Source organism: Cavia porcellus, unplaced genomic scaffold (genome assembly GCF_034190915.1).
Source record: "Cavia porcellus strain 051 isolate PalLab524CR breed Dunkin Hartley unplaced genomic scaffold, mCavPor4.1 scaffold_6, whole genome shotgun sequence".
Taxonomy (NCBI): Eukaryota; Metazoa; Chordata; class Mammalia; order Rodentia; family Caviidae; genus Cavia; species Cavia porcellus.
Window position 1 is genome coordinate 82,994,037 of NW_026947489.1, and position 17,310 is coordinate 83,011,346.

The 17,310-nt window shown below is 49.6% G+C and overlaps 1 protein-coding gene across 5 annotated transcripts in view; it reads left to right on the forward strand.

The window, feature by feature from the left end:
• The window catches only part of Cuedc1 (CUE domain containing 1), a 75,820-nt gene that overhangs the window by 23,930 nt on the left and 34,580 nt on the right, over positions 1–17,310 (forward strand). The window lies entirely within an intron of this gene.

A 17,310-nucleotide genomic window follows, 5' to 3' on the forward strand; every position in this document is an offset into this window, starting at 1 on the left:
CTGCCATTGTTGCTCGCCAGGGCGTCCCCAGGAGGCTCCCACACCCCATATGGTGAAGCTTGTCTGCTTACAGTCCCTGTGCTGGGGGTGGCAGCTCAGGCAAGAATCCTGCATGCTGAGGGTCTCTAAGGGACGCTGGACTCCACAGGGCAGCTGTCTTCTGCCTCTGCCTGGGGCGGAACACCTGATTACGGGTTTCACTTTGATGTCTTTCGCCGAACTCCTTTAGAGCACTTGAAAGACAAATGGCTTTTGTTTAGTTCCCTGGGGAATTTCGGCCCCTCGGGAAGGCTCCGGCAGGCTGGCTTGTCCACATGCGCCCACAACAGCCCCGGGGCTTCTTGACTGCTCTGTGTCGGCAACAGCTCAAGGCTGGGGGCTGTCTGCTGGTTTGAACAAGCAGGGCTTAATCTCTGCAGCCGAGACAACTGACTGGGGACAGGATGTGGTCTTCTTGTCCCTGGGTTGTTTATGCTTCATTCCCAATAAAAATTGATCATTCTGATAATGTAAATACTGCTGCTGCTGACATTTGATTGTGCTTCCTTCTGTTCTATTTTTAAAATATATGTAGATTTTAAAAATTGGTTATGACCTGATTATATTCCTTGAACGGCGCCTTTTCATGTAAGACTGCATGTAAGCATTTATTTATTTATTTATTTATTTGCTTACTTAGCCCTGAACTCACGATGTACCCCAGGCAGGCCTCAAACTTGTGACGATCCTCCTGTGTCAGCCTCCCAAATGCTGGGATTACAGGTGTGTACCACCTCCCTGAGAGCTACCTATGAGTATTTAAAATGGAATGGTGTAGCTTTAAAATTATTTTAAATATTTCATCTTGTGGCTTTACCATTGCCTGTTGTCATCTCTCCCTCACATCTATATTTAAGCCTTGGAACTTCATGGAGCAGAAAAGTCAGGAGCCATTTTCTGGGTTCTCCGGTTGTAATACTAATCCAGGGTGGGAGCCCTGCCAGAACCCCATCTTGCCAAGGTGCTAGGAGAAAGGACCAGGCTGTGGGATAGGTGTGGGCCTGTATGGAACAAAAGTTCCTGGTGTGGCCTCTGCAGCCCTCAGCTCTGTACTCTTTGGAGTGGAACACTCCCTTGAGTGCTCTCTGTTTGTTTCAGAAGCTTCCTGGGGCTTATGCAGGGGTGGATGATGGCTTTTTGGGGCCATCAGCACATTAACTGAACCTTAGTTTCCAAGCTTGGGCCTGGTGTGGTGGCCTGGGTGCCAAAAACTTGCTCATCTCTTGTGGTCTCCTTCCTTGAGCTCTTGGGGGTTTTGGCTCTTCCCTGAGATGCCTGGGTTTTCTCCTTGGATCATCAGGTGCTGTTCACCTCGCAGAGGGCCTGGATGGCTGGAAACTGCCTGGGGCCAGGATCTTCCTTAGCTACCCTACTTAGAGTATAGATCCCTTTCTTTTTTCTCAACACTTCTTAATTACACTTAATAATCATAATGATTAAGAGTAATTATAATAAGCTTTGTCCCTTCTTGAAGACCTTATCCAGCTTTTATACTCTTCCTGTTTTCCTCTGCCACTGTGAAAGGGTAAATTGAGTCACTGAGAGATTTAAGAGTTTTGAGCATCAATATAAGGAAGCATGGGCTAGGGTTCCATTCCTGGCTTTGTTCTGTGTAAGCTTCCTTGTCAGTTACTCTTTTTTTTGGTGCCAGGGATCGAACTCATGACCTTGTGCTTGCCAGGCAGGCACTTAAGCCACTGAGCTAAATCCTTCCCCCCCTTGTCAGTTACTCTTGAGCCTCAGTTTCCTCCTGGATACAATGAAAATAGTGATGCCTGGCTTCTTGCAAAATTGATGCAAAGATCCAATGGAAGGATTTCTATGAAACTGACAGGCACATCGTTGGTGCCCAGTCAGTGTTGTATTTGTTGATGTTCAGGGTCACCAAATACACCAACCTCAAAGGCAGAGGGGCCGTGCACCCAGCTGCCTCCCTGCTCATGTTTCCCCAGAGCCCCTCCAACTGTGCCCTTACTGAGCCAGCTCCAGGCAGGAAGCTGTCCTGCTTGACTGATCAGAGGAGTCTGGCTGCCCAGAGTCGCTATTGTTCTAGCTCCTTTTGGCTGGGACATCCTGCCAAGGCAGGCCATGATCTCCTGTGCATTGTTCATCCGAGTGAAAGTAACAAGGTCCTTCCCTTTCTGACTTCTCCCTGGACCTCGAGTGATCTTGAGAATGCAGGGTATTGGGGCTGGGGATTTAGCTCAGCGGCATAAGCGCCTACCTTGCAAGCAGGCAGTCGTGAGTTCAATCCCTGGTACCGATAAAAAAGGAAAAAGCCAAAAAAAAAAAAAAAAAAAAAGAATGCAGGGTATGGAGACACTAGTAATTTGCTAGTGGCCAACAGGATTATTTCCCGCAGCTCTGCCCAACCAGAGAACATTCTGGGGACAGGCTTTAGTTCTGAGTCTCTGTGCACCCCAGCCTGGCTGGGCAGAGCTGCGGGAAATAATCCTGCATCCTTTCCAACTATCTGGGCATCACCTGCCTTTCTTCCTGCAGCATCAGCATCATTTGGTCACTGGTTAGAAATGGTCTCGCGCCAGACCTAATGAGTCAGGACCTACATCTTAGGAAGACACCTAGAAAATTCAGATGCCTGCTAAGTGTTGAGAGGTGCTGATTCAGACCACAGTTCTCAGCCACAGGTGCACATTAGAATCACCTGGAGAGCTTTTTGAAAAATACACTGGTTCCCTAGGACCTACTGCCAAAACAATGAAGCACAATCACCAAGGATAAAATCTGGGTATTGGGACTCAAAAGAGAAAAAAGAAAAAACAAAAACAAAACAAAACAAAACAAAACAAAACAAAAAAAACAAATTCCCTGGATGGTTCTCGTGTACAGCTGGACTGGAGAACTGATTTCAACTTGTCTTTGGGATGGGTGGTCTCAAATGAGGGCAGCCTTGACAGCAATAATTGCTGTTTGTTGAGCTCCTGTTATTCAAGGAGAGCTTTATCCAGTCTGTCATCTGCATTCCAAACCTGGCAGCTGCTGTTGTGCTCCCCGTCTTCCTGGGAGAGAACCACAGCTCAGCGAGCTGAACTGAGTTCTCTCAGGCCCTGTGGGGAGTGGGCTGGAGCTGTGGGCCTCCACGCTGTTGGTTATTGTTCTGTGACTTGAACCCAGGGCTTTCGCATTGAGCTACATCTTCAATCCTTTTCTTATTTCTTGTTTTGAGATGAGCTCTGTCCATGTTGCCAGGTTGCCTGACTGGGCTCGAATTTGCCATCACAGCGTGCTGGGATTTCAGGCCCATTCTCTTTCTTTGGCTTTCGCTGGGCTTCTTTTGCTGTGAGTACTGTAACTGAAGCTCATCAGTGTTTAAACAGGCCTGGTTCTCTGAGGAAAATCTGGCTGGGGATTCTTTTTTTCCTTGGTTGTAATGATATTTTTGGACCATGCCACTTTAAGACTGTTCAGTTTGAGGAAAAGTACAGTGGCTCTTAGTTCCCAGATTTATGTCTCCTTAGGGTGAAGGGTCAGGGGGTGAGGTCAGCAACAGACAAGTTAAAGGCAAGTGACAAAGAAGTTTAAGGAAAGGAGGCATTTCCAGAGGCCATACAGAAAGTTTGGGAACAGACAATCTTAGCCAACTCTATTTTAAGCTAACTGTCTGGGTTCGAGAAAGTTTCTTTATCCCTCTGCACCCAAACTCCACTCCACCAGACAAACTGTTGGTAACCACTCTTTCCACTTCTGAAGATCTGAGTTCTAAGATTCAGAGGCAAGAAAGAAGACATTGGCCAAAAGCCAGGGGAAATGCAGACCCCAGGTCCTTGGTCTGAGGGCAGCTGGGTGGCAGTGCTGAAGTCACAGGCAGGAGTCACAGAAGTCCACGTAGAGCAGCTGCTGTGCCCAGAGAGAAGAGGCCTAGAAATAAAACCTCCTGAGGATCCTCAAGCCTGCAGAGAGACCAGGAGAGAAGGGCAAAGAAAATGGGCCAGACATTGAAAAATAGCCCTTTCTTTTCATGGTTTGAACCATATCCAAACCTAACGTGCAAGTTCGAATAAGGATTTGAAAATCAGCCCAGGGCTCCCACAGATTCTAAATCCAGGTTACTCTGTATATCTTCCTTATAAAGTCATGGAATATCTGTGTTTAGGGAGTGGAATGAGTAAGGATAAACGTTTCGTCGCTTTTCCTCCCTCTCTTCTTTTCATGAAAACAGTTGGCCCTTGGATTGTACAGCACCTTGCAGTTCCCCAGACATTATGCATCTCACTACATGGAAGATCCCCACACGCACCCTATGGGGCTGACAGAGGCCATGGTTACCCCTGGCCCATAACGGGAAACAGGTCTGTAGGTGAGAGCCTTGAGATTCCACAGCAAATTAGGGGCAGAGCTGGGACTTGACCCTGGATCTTCCTGCTCTCTTTGATTCCCCATCCCTCATCTCATCCCGCTCCACAGAGGAAATCATTGAGGATGGCTTGGTTCACCTCCTTTGAGCCCTTTTATTAAAAGGCCTTTTGCATGTATTACTGGTAGATCATTGTAATCTCTGACCACCCCACTTGCTTTTATTGCCGCCTGTGTATGTGAGCGTGGAGAAAGCAAAAATTCTAATATTACCTTCGGCAAGGCACACTGGGATGGTACCCCGGTAAGGCTGGTGCTGGAGAGCAGTAATTCTCAGACCTGGATGTGTGTATGAATCCCTCACAGACTTTGCCAAAATGCAGATTCTGATTCTGTAGGTTTGGGCCAGGTCTTAGGTTTCTGCTTTTCTAAGGTTTCTGCTTTTCTCTGCTGAAGGGTGCACTGTCAGCAGGAAGGATTTTTAGAGTTTGGGCTGTGCAACCAAACAGACCCAAGCCGGGCATGGTGGTGCATCCCTGTACCCCAGTTACTTGGAGAGCGAAGGCAGGAGGATTGCAAGTCTGAGGTTAGCCTGGTAACTTAGTGAGAGATCCTGTCTTAAAAGGGCTGGGATGTAGCTTAGCACCCCTGGGTTCAATTCTTAGTACTGTTAACAAAGCAAAGCAAAGCAACTTAGTTGCTAGCCAAGTGAGCTAAGCAAGTACCTAAACTTCTGGTACCTGTGAATTAGGAATAAGAATGGAGCCTGATTTGTGGGGCTGCTGTGGAAACAAAATGAGCTGGCACCTGGGAGGCCTTTGGTCCAGGGCTGGCACAGAGTGAGCCATCAGTGAATATTAGTTCTTAATATTGTTGAGAGGCAAAGCCAAACAAAAAATGCTTGCGGTGGATTACTGTTTGGGGCCCTTTGTGCTGATGTACTCCCCATTATTCACTAATATCCTCCTCATCTTCCTCATCAGGATTTTCAATATACCTAGGGTGGTGTTACACTTATGGGGAAACCGAGGCTCAAGGAGTTTGGGCGACTTAATCACATCCCTACAGCTAAGAAGCAGCACAGGCAAGCTGGTATCCAGATCCAGGCTTGTGCTTGCTTTGTGCCTGTAGCTGTCTTCTCTGGCAAACTTACTGCTCCAGCCAGGAATATAGCTCAGCGGCACAGCGCCTGCCTGGTAAGCTCGAGGTCATGAGTTTGATTCCCAGTCCAAAAAAAAAAAAAAAAAAAGAAAAGAACTTATTATTCCAGGCCTGCTGGGTCTTCCGCAGAGGGACTGAGGGCCCTAGAGCCCTGGACCCTGGCTCCAGGGAACTCAAGCAACAGGCTTCAAACCTCTTTTACTCGCACATTTATTGAAAGAATTTTGTAAAACTGGATTTCTTTCTCCTTTTTTTCCCCCAGTACTGGGAATTGAACCTAGGGAACTCTACCACTGAGCTACACTCCTAGCCTTTAAAAAAAATTTTTTTTTTTTTGTTTTTGTTTTTTGAGATAGAGTGTCAGTATATAGTCCCAGCTGGCCTTGAACTTGCTAGGTAGTCCAGGCTGACCTCCAGTTTGAGATCCTCCTGCCTGAGGGCCCCTGATCTCTGTAGGAGTATGTCACTGCACCCAGCTTGGCTCTCATTTTTAAACTGACATATGCCTTAGATGGCATCTACTTGCTTTACATATGTTTTTGTCAAAGCCTTAGAGCTGCACACTCAGCCCAGGCTGAGGATGGAAAATGTCTGCTGTGTTCCTCATTGGTAAAACTGGTTCTCATTGCAAAACCAGGAAGCCCGTCACTCTGTGAGTCGGAAACATCCTGACTCCATATTTTTACTGGGAGAGTTGTTTGAAGCAGGCATCCCTGGGGCCGTACCTTTGCTTCCTAATTCTGACTCTAAAACAAGCAGGAGGCCAGATAGGACAGAGGTGAGATAAGCCAGCGCCCTCCTCCGTGTCTCAGGGAAGCACTCTGTCCCCCTGGGGACATCTCAGCAGGGACATTCTCCAGTTGAGCAGGGAGCCAACCAAGGTGGGGTATCTTTGGGAAGCCATTAGGAGGGCCACTGGGAAGAGAGACGAGGGAGCCCGGGTGGTTCCTAGCAGATCGAGTTTAGGAAGGTGTGCAGGTGGCAGTGGACTCCCTGGAAGCCATCCTCTCTGAGCACCCTAGAACTCCCCAGATATCTTCTCGTGGGAAACCACTCAACTTCCCCCCAGAACCTAAGGCCCCTGTGTGAGCTAGATGTGCGGTATGCTCTGTAAATGCCGCGTTGCCCTTTCCAGGGCCTGTGGGTCTCCAGGAGTAGGGACCAGAGCTGAGCCTTCTCCTCTGACTGGCTCCCAAGTGACACCCTGGAAATGCACCCGCCCGTGTTTCTCTTTTCAGTGGGATGGTGGAGTCCTCACCCTGCAATGATGCATCCTTGTTGCAGAGAGGCAAACTAAGGCACAAGACAGGAAAATGACTTCAGGGCCACAGATCAGTTCATATACCTGCCAAGAAAGCCAGCTGGCCTTCCTGGAAGAGGCATCACAAGGCAAGAAACGCCTTGGCTGGGTTACGGAGCTGCTCTTTAGAGTTCGTCCTCCATGTGGGTACATTACCTACCTCCCTGTGCCTGTTTCTTCATCACTCAATGGGGAAAGAACAGCATCTTTTTCCTGGGGTGTTCAAGGAGATAAAGGACCTCTGCATCCTTCTGACCACTTCCCAAAGAAAGGTCGTTAGCCTCAGGCCCCACAGCATGCTCGGGGAATATGATCTCTGCTCACCTTGGTTTTTGTTCTTTGTGGGGATTAGAGTCAGGAGATACCCAGTGGAGGGACGTTCTGATGAGAGTCTCCAAGGACTGGGTGTGTGGCTGTGTCACCTTGTCCCCTTTTCAGGATGACTACATGTGCAGAAGGCGCTTAATAGTGTCACCTGATGAATGGTGAGAGCAAGCCAAGGGCTCCTGTGACTGCCCTTGAGCCCTGGCCATCTGCTGAACGGACTGTTGACAGCTAGTGGCCTCCACTGGAGGACATTTCAAGCCTCTCCTTTGCTTGTGGCCCTGGGGAGGTGAAGATTGGTTCCCACATACTTCCTCTCAGTTCCGTCTGGTGGCTTGGGGAGTTCCCTACGCCCGCCAGGACCGCCTCACCCGTGGCCACCTAAGGGGCCTCTTTGGACAGTGCTGCTGCCCAGCCCCCTCTGTCCTTCCGGGTCCTCGGTCCCTCCTGTTGGATGGCCTCCAGGCACCCAGCTCACCTTTGTTTCAAAGCTGCCTTGTGGCTGTCAGCAGATGTCTTAGAAGGAAGTCCTGACCCCACACGGCCATCCTTCCCCTTAGTGTCTTGTCATCTTTTACAGATGTCCCCCTGGCAGTCCTTCATAGGGTCCTCCTCCTCTGCTGCCTCAGAAAAGTCAGAAGACAGGCAGACCTCTCCAACCCATCCTGGGATGTCATTTCCAGGAATTGCTTTTCAAGCAAAGAATCCTTCTGTGCAATGAATAAGCACTCACTTTGGATTTCGGTTCAAGATTTTTTGTTCAGGATCCTTCAGAAGATTGGGGCCCCGAAGGCAAGTTTGTAGGCCTGAGGTGGGGGTGGTGGGCCACTGCCTCCCTCTCTGCCCACTGAAAGGAATCCCGTGTAGCTTCTAGATCTGCTGATTACCTTTCATCCTTCCGCGGTCTTCCTGTCGGGGTTCTGGCCGCCAGCATCGATCACAGTGGCCCGAAAGGTGGTGATGGGCTTGTGTTTTTTATCGCTCTGTTTTGTTCCTTTGCTTGGTCAATTGTGTCTCCATGGAAACAGGTGCAGCCTTTGTGTTGCCTTTGCTTTGGGCAGATGGATGCTGAGTGGAGATTTCTCTTTTACTCCCCACCCCCTCCCCTCTTTGGGATCAAAGCGGGAGGTGAGGGCATCACACGCAGGGACTGACCAGAGGTCTTGTGGCAGCCTGGGAGGCAGGGGTTAGTCTTCCACAGGGACTCCACAATGTGGCTCCTGACCTGGCTTGCCCTGCCCTGCTTCCTGGGGCCGTCAGGATGCAAAGGGATCTACAGTGATTTATAAACGCTTCCAGCCTCTTTGCCCACTGTGTCCTCAGAGGCACCTGCTGGCCATCCGGGGTGCATTGCTGGGCAGAGGCCGGGACCAGCTCTGCTTCTTTGGTATGCCCCCAAGCGCAAGGCCTTTGACCCTTCCAAGCCTTGGCTTCTTCTGAGAGCTTGGAGAAATTCAGAACTCTATCGAATACAGGGTTTTGGTGATGGGATTCCCTTTACCTTCAGAAAAACCCTATATGGAGAAATGCTGCTGTTTTTTGGCCCAATGAGCAGTAGGAAATTCTGTGTTGGGATCAATCCAGTGAGTTGCTGGTTGGAAAGAAACATGTAGAACAAGAGCCCTTGTTTAGACTTCGCGTTTTTCTTATAAGCCAGCCCCCTCCCCCTGCCCAGTGGCCCAGGCTAATGACAGCGTATTAGGAAGCCTTCTGTTCCAGGCCAGAGCACAGTGTTGGCCTGAGGAGCCGAGGGCAGCCGCAGATCTGCTTTGTGTCCTTGAGGTCCTTGCAGAGTGTCAGGCCGGGCGGGCAGCAAGCAGGCAGGGGCTTCCCGAGATAGGTACTGGCTTCCGCCTGAGCTCTTCACCTGCCTGCTCATGCAGGAACTGCTGGTTTGATGAAATACAGTATCTAACAGGTGACACAGGTTGGCTTTTGGGACACCTGTGCTTACTTTAATGCCGTCATGTGAGCCTCGTTGATTAAATCAGCAAACTCCAAACCTTAAAGGTCAGGCTGTCCCGTCTCCTGCTGCGGCGTGGGCACTTGAGCTTGCTGCACCTTTCACAGCTTGATCCCGGGAGCCGCGGGCACCATGTGCCTGTAATGCCTCTACTGTAGCTGGAGGTTTTCCTCTAACCTAAATCCCATTTTGTCGTGTTCTGTCTTTAAGGAAGAAAGCCAATAAAGAGCCAGCATCCTTAATACTTTTCTCAAAGAGACTTAAAGCTCTCCTCAGCCTCACCAAACACACCCAGTGTTTGAGGATCACCTCCCTCCAGCAGAACAATGCCTGAGTTTCCTGTTGGTACAAAAAGGAGTATAGTAGTTGCCTTGTTGGGTTGGTGTGAAAATCGAATAAAGTCTGTGGGCCGCACCTTGCCAAAGGTTTGGCACCTGGTTCATTTTCAGTTACTCTAGTTGAATCTGAGTAATTTTATTTCCTGCCTACTTTGATGTGCGCAGGGTAACTGCTTTGCTTCCCAGCCTCTCCTGAGGAAAATACCGGGGGGCCTGTCTTCCTCGCAGGTCTGTGCCTGGGCAGGGAGAGGCCAAGAAGGGTTGGTGTGGGCCACACCTCTCTGCCACCCAAACCTGAGCCTGTGGGGTCTGACACTTGTGTCCTTTCTCCCTCTCTGGGGAGTCCCAGGCATGGGAGAGAAAAGTGCTCTCTCTGAAGGCCCAGTGTGACATCCTCCCTGGGCGTCCAGCTGGGAATGCTGATTCCTAGGTTCCCCCTTGCAGGCAACACTATTCCTGCAACATCATCGGGAGTGGCCTTCAGGGGAGACATGGTACTGCTCCTGCCTCTGTGGACAGCAACTCGGATCTGTGGCAGCTACTTTCCCCTTGGTTTTGCTCTTTCACCTGGTCTTCCCAGTGGCACACAGCAAGCACTACTAAAAGTCTTGGTTAGGATTTCCCCAGGACTTTGAGAATGTGCCTGGTGTGGATCTGCCTGATTTCAAATATCCTCCGCATCCTTTCTTGGGATCAATAGAACTACTTGCTTGCCTGCTCTGTAGAGGGCTTTGAGCTACATGCTGGGGTCAAGGAACTCAGTGAGACCCCAAAAATGCCCGCTTCCAGGTAGGCATTGTCTGTTAGGGCCATCGGTAATGGCAATCATGATGTCTCACATGACTGGCCCTGCCATGTGAATGGAGCAAGAAGAGAGAGGGTCCAATTAGGCAAGGCTGGGCTTAAAGACATGAGCCCGGAAGTGCGTGTGGGAAGACTCCCTGGAAGAGGACGGCTGGGATCCGGATCCTGAGACAGAGTCATAATTGCTCAGGGTGAGGCTGCTGGCTGGGGTGAGCATTTAGGGCTCGGGGAGAGGGACATGTGCCAGGACAGATGGTGGTCAGAGAAAGAGTAGTCCAGGATCAAACGCAAGTGACAGGTTCCTAGAGGACCTGATTTGGTGTGGAGGATGCCGTTTGCTGTGTGGAGGTGGATTTCTAGGATGGGAGGTGGGAACAAGGTGAACTTCAGTGCTGACACCGCCTCACTTCAGCTGGCCCTCAGCCTGGCCATGCTTTACAGCTCTGCCCCTCCTGAGGGGGAGACACTAGAGTACCCCCAGAGCCTCTTTGATTTGCTCAGGACTCGGGATGGGGATTGGGTGCACTTCAGGGGATCCTGGTTCAGGAGAGAGGGCTGGAGACCACCTGAGACCCTGATGCACCTGATGCACTCCAGTTGGGAGTCATTGCACCAGGGAGGCTGGCATGTGAGGGGTTGCCCCTCCCAGGAACCAGTGGTGCCTCCCTGTCCCATCTCCTTGTTACTTCTTTTACTTTTATATTGCCTTGTGTGCGTGTGTGTGTGTATTTGACAGAATCTTGCTATTTGTGGCTGGCACTGAGCTTCTTGTGTAGCCTGGCTAACCCTGACTTGTGACCTTCCTGCTTCAGCCTAAGTTTTGGGATTATAAGTGTGTACTATAATGCCAGACTGTTATTTTCTTTTTAATCTCTCCTTTGATTCCTCCAAAGGGAACCTTCCCCATCTCGTTTTTTGGCTTTACCTTTTTGGGGGTAGGTACTAGGGACTGAGCTCTAGGCCTTTGCATGGAGCTCCAGCCCAGCCTTTTTTCTTTTTGGTACTGGGGATCGACTTATGACCTTGCACTTGCCAGGCAGGTGCTTGTGCCGCTGAGCTAAATCTCCCAGCCTCCTCTTTTCATTTTTACTTTGAGATAGGGTCTCTAAGTACCCAGGCTCCATTTGAACTTCTGATCCTCCTCCCTCAGCCGCTCAGAATGCTGGGACTCCAGGTGTGTTACCATGCATATTTGTGTGTGTGGGAGTAGTACATAGATAGTAAAACTGAGTGAAAACTCTCCACAGTCAAGGTGAAATCAGCATTTCTCTTCCAGAATGGGGTCTCTTCAGCCTGCTCACAGTGTTTTGCTGGGCAGAAGGCCTAAGTGTCCAGACCCCTGGGTGTGGGAAGAAATGGGGCAGAGTCTGTCCTAGAGTACACCGCCTTTTCACAGGGAGACAGTGTCTTCTTGCCTCTCTCCAGTGGGGTCCAGGCCTGCATAACCACAGGTATTGTTCCCAGTGGCTCTGCCCACTTGCCTGGACATCTATTCTCTTTTTTTTTTTTTTTTTGTCTTTTTCGTTTTTATCGGTACCAGGGATCGAACTCACGACTGCCTGCTTGCAAGGCAGGCACTTATGCCGCTGAGCTAAATCCCCAGCCCCGACATCTATTCTCTTAACAGTGTCTGTCCACAAATCCTGTCTCCACCATCCATGGTGCCTAAGCTGGGGAACAATGGTGCCTACAGGAGGTGGCCAAAACCTTGCCATGGTTACACGAGGGTGTGACCACAACTTTGTGTGTGTGTGTGTGTGTGTGTGTGTGTTGGTGGGCACAGACAACTGCATCTGGGGCCAAGACTATATGTGTGTCACAATCTGTAGACTGAGGGTGGGGACTGTCTGGCTGCAGCTGGAGAGATTCCTCACGGAGCGCTTCCTGTAGGCTTCTGCTGTAATTCATGCTCCTGTAATTCTTGGTGTCTGGAAAGAAAAAAGGCTATTTTTTCAGATGTTTGTTTTACTTACAGATGTTTTCGTGTAGTGCCTGGGATTGAACTCAAGACTTTGCGCATGTGAGGCAAGTGTTCGGGCACTGAGCTATGTCCCCAGCCTGCAAGGAGGTTGCTATCATGTGCGTCCCGACACACAGTAGGTGCCCAGTGAGTGTAATAATAAGCCTACATGTAAGAATCTCTGGGAAGTCTGGGCTCCAATTCACTTCGCCCAGGAGATGAGAAATGCCTTCGGTAGAGTCACTGAGGAAGAGTCTGTCCCAGCCTGCACCTAAGAGCTGATAGGATGCAGGGGGCGCCCAGCCCCTAAGGAGCAGGTGCTCAATGCCAGTGAGTGTTGTTAGGGGAGTGCAGGAAGGGAGAGAGAGATGCATCCAGCAGTTTCCTCATGGGAAAGGGAATCCTGAGCTTGGACTTGAAGGGTGGCTTTTCAGTAACACAGAAGAGAGGTCCAGATCAGGTGTTTTCAGAGTGTGTGTGGTTCCTGGACCAGTGGCAGCGGCAGCCCCTGGGAGTTTGTTAGCTGTGGGGAGTTCGGAGCGCTGCTGGAGCCCAGCAATCCACATGGAATAAGCTCTGCAGGTGACAGTTGACTGAATGACCACTGATACGGCAGGAGGGGTGCTAGGAGGTGATGCTGCATAGAGGGAAGATGAGAGGGACTCAGATCAGCGGGGAGGTTCACAGGAAGCAAGTTGTGGATGCCGGTGCTTGGCTGAATTCTTGGTGGGAACCCAGAAGCAGAGCTGGAGTGGGAGTGGGGAGCAGTGAAGGTAGGATGGGCCAGGCTGGTGACACACTCGGTCTGGTGCCACACTGTAAGAACACTCTGCTAAAACATACTTAGAGATGACTTGGCCCCTCGTGATCACACTCTGATGTTCTAATTGTGGGAAAACATAAGGAGAAAAATGTTGCAGAATTCAGGATAATGATTGATGTGTGGGCACATTTCCTTCTGGTCTCTTTTTTAGGTCTTTTTTCTTTATATGGTTTTCTCCCTGTACTCTTTGCATAAGAACATGTTATAAACATTCCCCTCCATGATTTCACACTCCTCTTCTCTATTTGTTGTCACAGGAGCCCAGCAAGTTGGGCATTGCAGGTAACTAAGAGGGTTCAGAGACAAGAGGAACCTTGCGCCATGAACTTCAGGCTGCGGGCAGCTTGGGCTGTAATCCTACCACTGTAGGAGGCTGAGGCAGGAGGATCACAAATTAGAACACAGTTTGAACTGTTTGTAACCTTGTCTCAAAAAAATTTTTTTGTACTAACTGTACCCTTTTAATTGTCTCAAAATTTTAAAAAGGGGATGAGGCTGGGGATGATCTTGGGTTCAATTCCCAGTTCTGTTTGGAGGAGGGGGAGGTAAGGATCGACGCCAAAGTCAGCTCATAGAGAGGGTTTTAGAGTAGCCAGCAAATCTTTCTTGCCGTGGATAGTTACGAGGTATTTGCTTGGTGACAATTCATTAGACTTATGTGTTTTGTGAAGATTTCTGTATCTGTTTTATTTAATTTAAAAAGGAACCCACTCCAGGATCCCTGAGCAGAACCAGGCTCACAGGCTGTCTTCTCAAGATCTCCATGCACCCCCTGCACCACACTTTCTGTGCTATCTGCTTGGCTTCCCCCAATCCCAGCTGGCTGCTGGTAAAAGAAAAGTGCATATTTACAGGTGATTTTGGTTGGCTTTTCAGGAGACACGCTGGGGAGGGACAGTGCTGCTGCTTTGACATAGATGGGGAATTCTTAAACTGGTTACATTAGGGGTGATGGATGTACATCACTGGGTCCTTGTGCAGCATGGGGTGGGAGCCCAGCCTCTCTGTCTCTGGTTAGTTCAGAGATGCAGGGCCAAAGACTCAAGTACTCTTCACGGTCACTTCCTTCAGCTGACCGTGCGTTCCTTGAAACGACACTCTTACCTTTAATGAGCACTTGCCTGTGCTCACTCCCACCGCAACTCCAGTTTTCCCTGGCTCCTTCTGTTGCAGTAGAGAAGCCCCAAAACGCAGTGCTAGGGCCACACACGGGGTTCCCCAGGAGAGGGGGCAATGGAGGAGCCCTGGATGCTAGGAACACCCTTCCTTCCCATCTCTTCTGAACCTGGGCTCTCACTGGACTCCTCTTCCCCTCTGCCTTGGGGTCCAGCCTCACAGGAAACAGGGCAGAGCTTAGATCTTGGATGAGGCTGGATCATCAGTTATCGCAGTAAAAGCAAGGCCTGTGTGCAGAGCTCAACCTAGCTGTGTCTGCCTTGGAGGGCTCCTTAATTGGGGTAATTGTAACAAAGCCTTCACAGGGGCAGTAAATTAAGGAGTTCTTCCCCCACAGAGGAGGGCACCAGGTTTTAGAACAGCATTGCCTGGCAGGCCACCCAGCCATGCTGGAAATGGTCTGAAATGCGCAGCACAGGGGCTGTTGAGGATTGAAATGTGGCAGTCTGACTGGAGTACTGCATTTGTAATCCTGCTTAATTTTGATTAAAAATTTTATTGCCACATGTGATTAGTGGCTACCTTTTTGGATAACTATAGGCAAAACTGAAATGGCCAGAGTGTCATGTTAAGATCTTTCGGAACTGCCTGCCCACTTGCACACACACACACACACACACACACACACACACACACACACACACACACGCTCACTCACAACACCTAGCACCTAGCATGTTCAGGCAGTCCCTGGATTCGCTGAAGTCCACTGCTGAGCTATTCTTATCTCAAGAGAGGCGGAGCTGTCACTAACCACAGCCTCCCCCCCCCCCCAGCCACTCTTTGTCCTTGCACGCTGGAGATAAGCCGGTGAAACCTCAGGAAGCTGCTCTGAGAAGTCTTGGGCAGTCACAGGCCCCAGAGCTTGGTACCCCACTTGGCTGTGACTGGGCTCCTTGTGTTTCTTTCCTCCAGGAAGGAAGAACTGGGGTCAGCTGAGGCCTGATAACTGGCCAGCGGGCATGCAGGTGCTCTGCCCATGGGGGCAGTTTGATCTTACTTATTTTCTTTTGGTACCGGGATTAAACTCACAAGCTCATGCTTGCCAGGCAGGCACTTATGTTGCTGAGCTAAATCCCCGGCTCATTTTTCTTATTCTGGATGCAATGATCTAGCCTCAAGTAAGAAGGTGTTTGGCCTCCTATGAAGCTTTTGCTCTTTTTGTTTTACATAAGTTTATTTGTTTATTTTTGATCCCAGGGATAGAACCCAGGACTTTGCACGTGTTAGGCAAGCACCCTTCCAAGGAGCCATACCACCAGCCATTTTTAGAAAAAGTTTAATTTCGAGACAGAGTCTCATTAAGTTGCCCAAGCTGGCATCAAACTTAGCATCCTCCTGCCTCAGCCTCCAGCGTGACTGCATCACGGCCTGGTTATATTATATACATACTGAGTGTTGAGCGCTATGAGTGGGCAACTGGAAGTGCACCAAGGTCCAGATGGTCTGTGATTTGTGATGGTTCCACTCCGAATTTTCTGAGTTCACGATGGTGTGCAAACATACCCACAAACTGTTCTGTTTTTCGCTTTCAGTGTAGTATTCAATAAATCATGAGATGCTCAACATTGTGGTATGGAGCAGACGCTGTGCTGGATGACTGGCCAACTGTCGGCTAAAAGAAGCGTGCTGAGTATGTCTACGGGAGGCGAGGCCAGACTCTGACGCTTGGCAGCTTGGTGTATTCGGTGCACTTTTGACTTAGGATATTTTCGATTTGCCATGGCTTTGTTGGGCAGTGACCTCGTCACCAGCAGAGGGGCCTCTGTGTTTACCAGATGGCTCTGACCTCTTCTCTCTCCCACCCCCACTTGCCCACTGCCCGCAGCCTCGCCCCGGCTGGCAGCAGGTGTTAAATGAATGATTCCTGTCTCCCACAGCGCCCTCTAGGGCCGACTCCGCGGGTCTCCGGCTGCATTCCCGCCCCCCACCAGGCCCGCCCCCTGTCCAAGGTGCTTGCATGCGCTGACCATTTTAATTCCCGTTTCCTAAGGCATCGCGACCCAGCTCTTCCAGATGCCCTGAAAGTAGCCCTGCGCTGCCACCCCCAACCCCACAGCATGTGTGACTCCGCGGGCCATGTGAACAGTGCTCACCAACAGGGGTGTCATTGTGTCAGGGCCAACTCCATGCAGATGGGGACAGAGCTCCTCTGTGTAGGCCAGGATTTCCTGTACACTGGTGGGCCTCTCTGCATCGCCCAAGTACTGTCCCCTTCTGCCCATGAGCCTCCTCCTGCCTTAATTATATGTCCTTACCCCCTCCTTCCCTTCCCGTCCCCTCTTCCTTTTTTCTTTATCTTTCTTGTACTAAAAATATAATCAATATTAAATTTATCATTTTAACCATTTTAAATTTACAACACGGTGGCATGTAGTACCTTTGCATTATTGTGCAATTTCCAGAACTTTCTCATCACCCCAGAGAGAAACTCTATGCCTAGTAATCCTAACTTCACACTCCTAGCTTTTATAGTCCCTTTAGAAGCCTCCCTTCTACTTTTTTTTTTTTTTTTTTGGGTAGCGGGGATTGAACTCACGACCTGGTGCTTACACCGCTGAGCTGCTGAGCTAAACCCCTAGCCCCTCTCTCTTCCACTGTCTGCCTCTATGAATTTACCTGTTCTAGGTACCTCAGATAAGTAGAATCATACATTTGCCCTTTTGGGTGGCTCTACCTTATTTTACTTAGCATAATATTTTCAAAGATCACCCATATTAGAACATTTAAACCAGACATGGTGGTACATATTCAAGGCAGGAAGATCACTGTGAGCTCAAGGCCAGCCTGAACTGCATAGTGAGACCCTGCCTCAAACAAACAAACAAACAAACAAAAATATGAGAACATTTATCAAGATTTTACTCCTTTTTGTGGCTGAGTAATGTTCCATTGTTTCAAATGCCTTATTTACCATCTGTCAGCAGGTGGACACTTGGGTTGTTTCTACCCACGGGCCATGGTGAACAGTGGTGCTACTGTGGGTGTCATGTACAGTTATCTGCTCAGGTTCCAGCTTACAGTTCTTCTGGGCGTATACTCAAAGCAGAATCACTGGATCATGTGGGAACTCTGTTTAACTTTTTAAAGTGCCATCAGGCTCTTTTC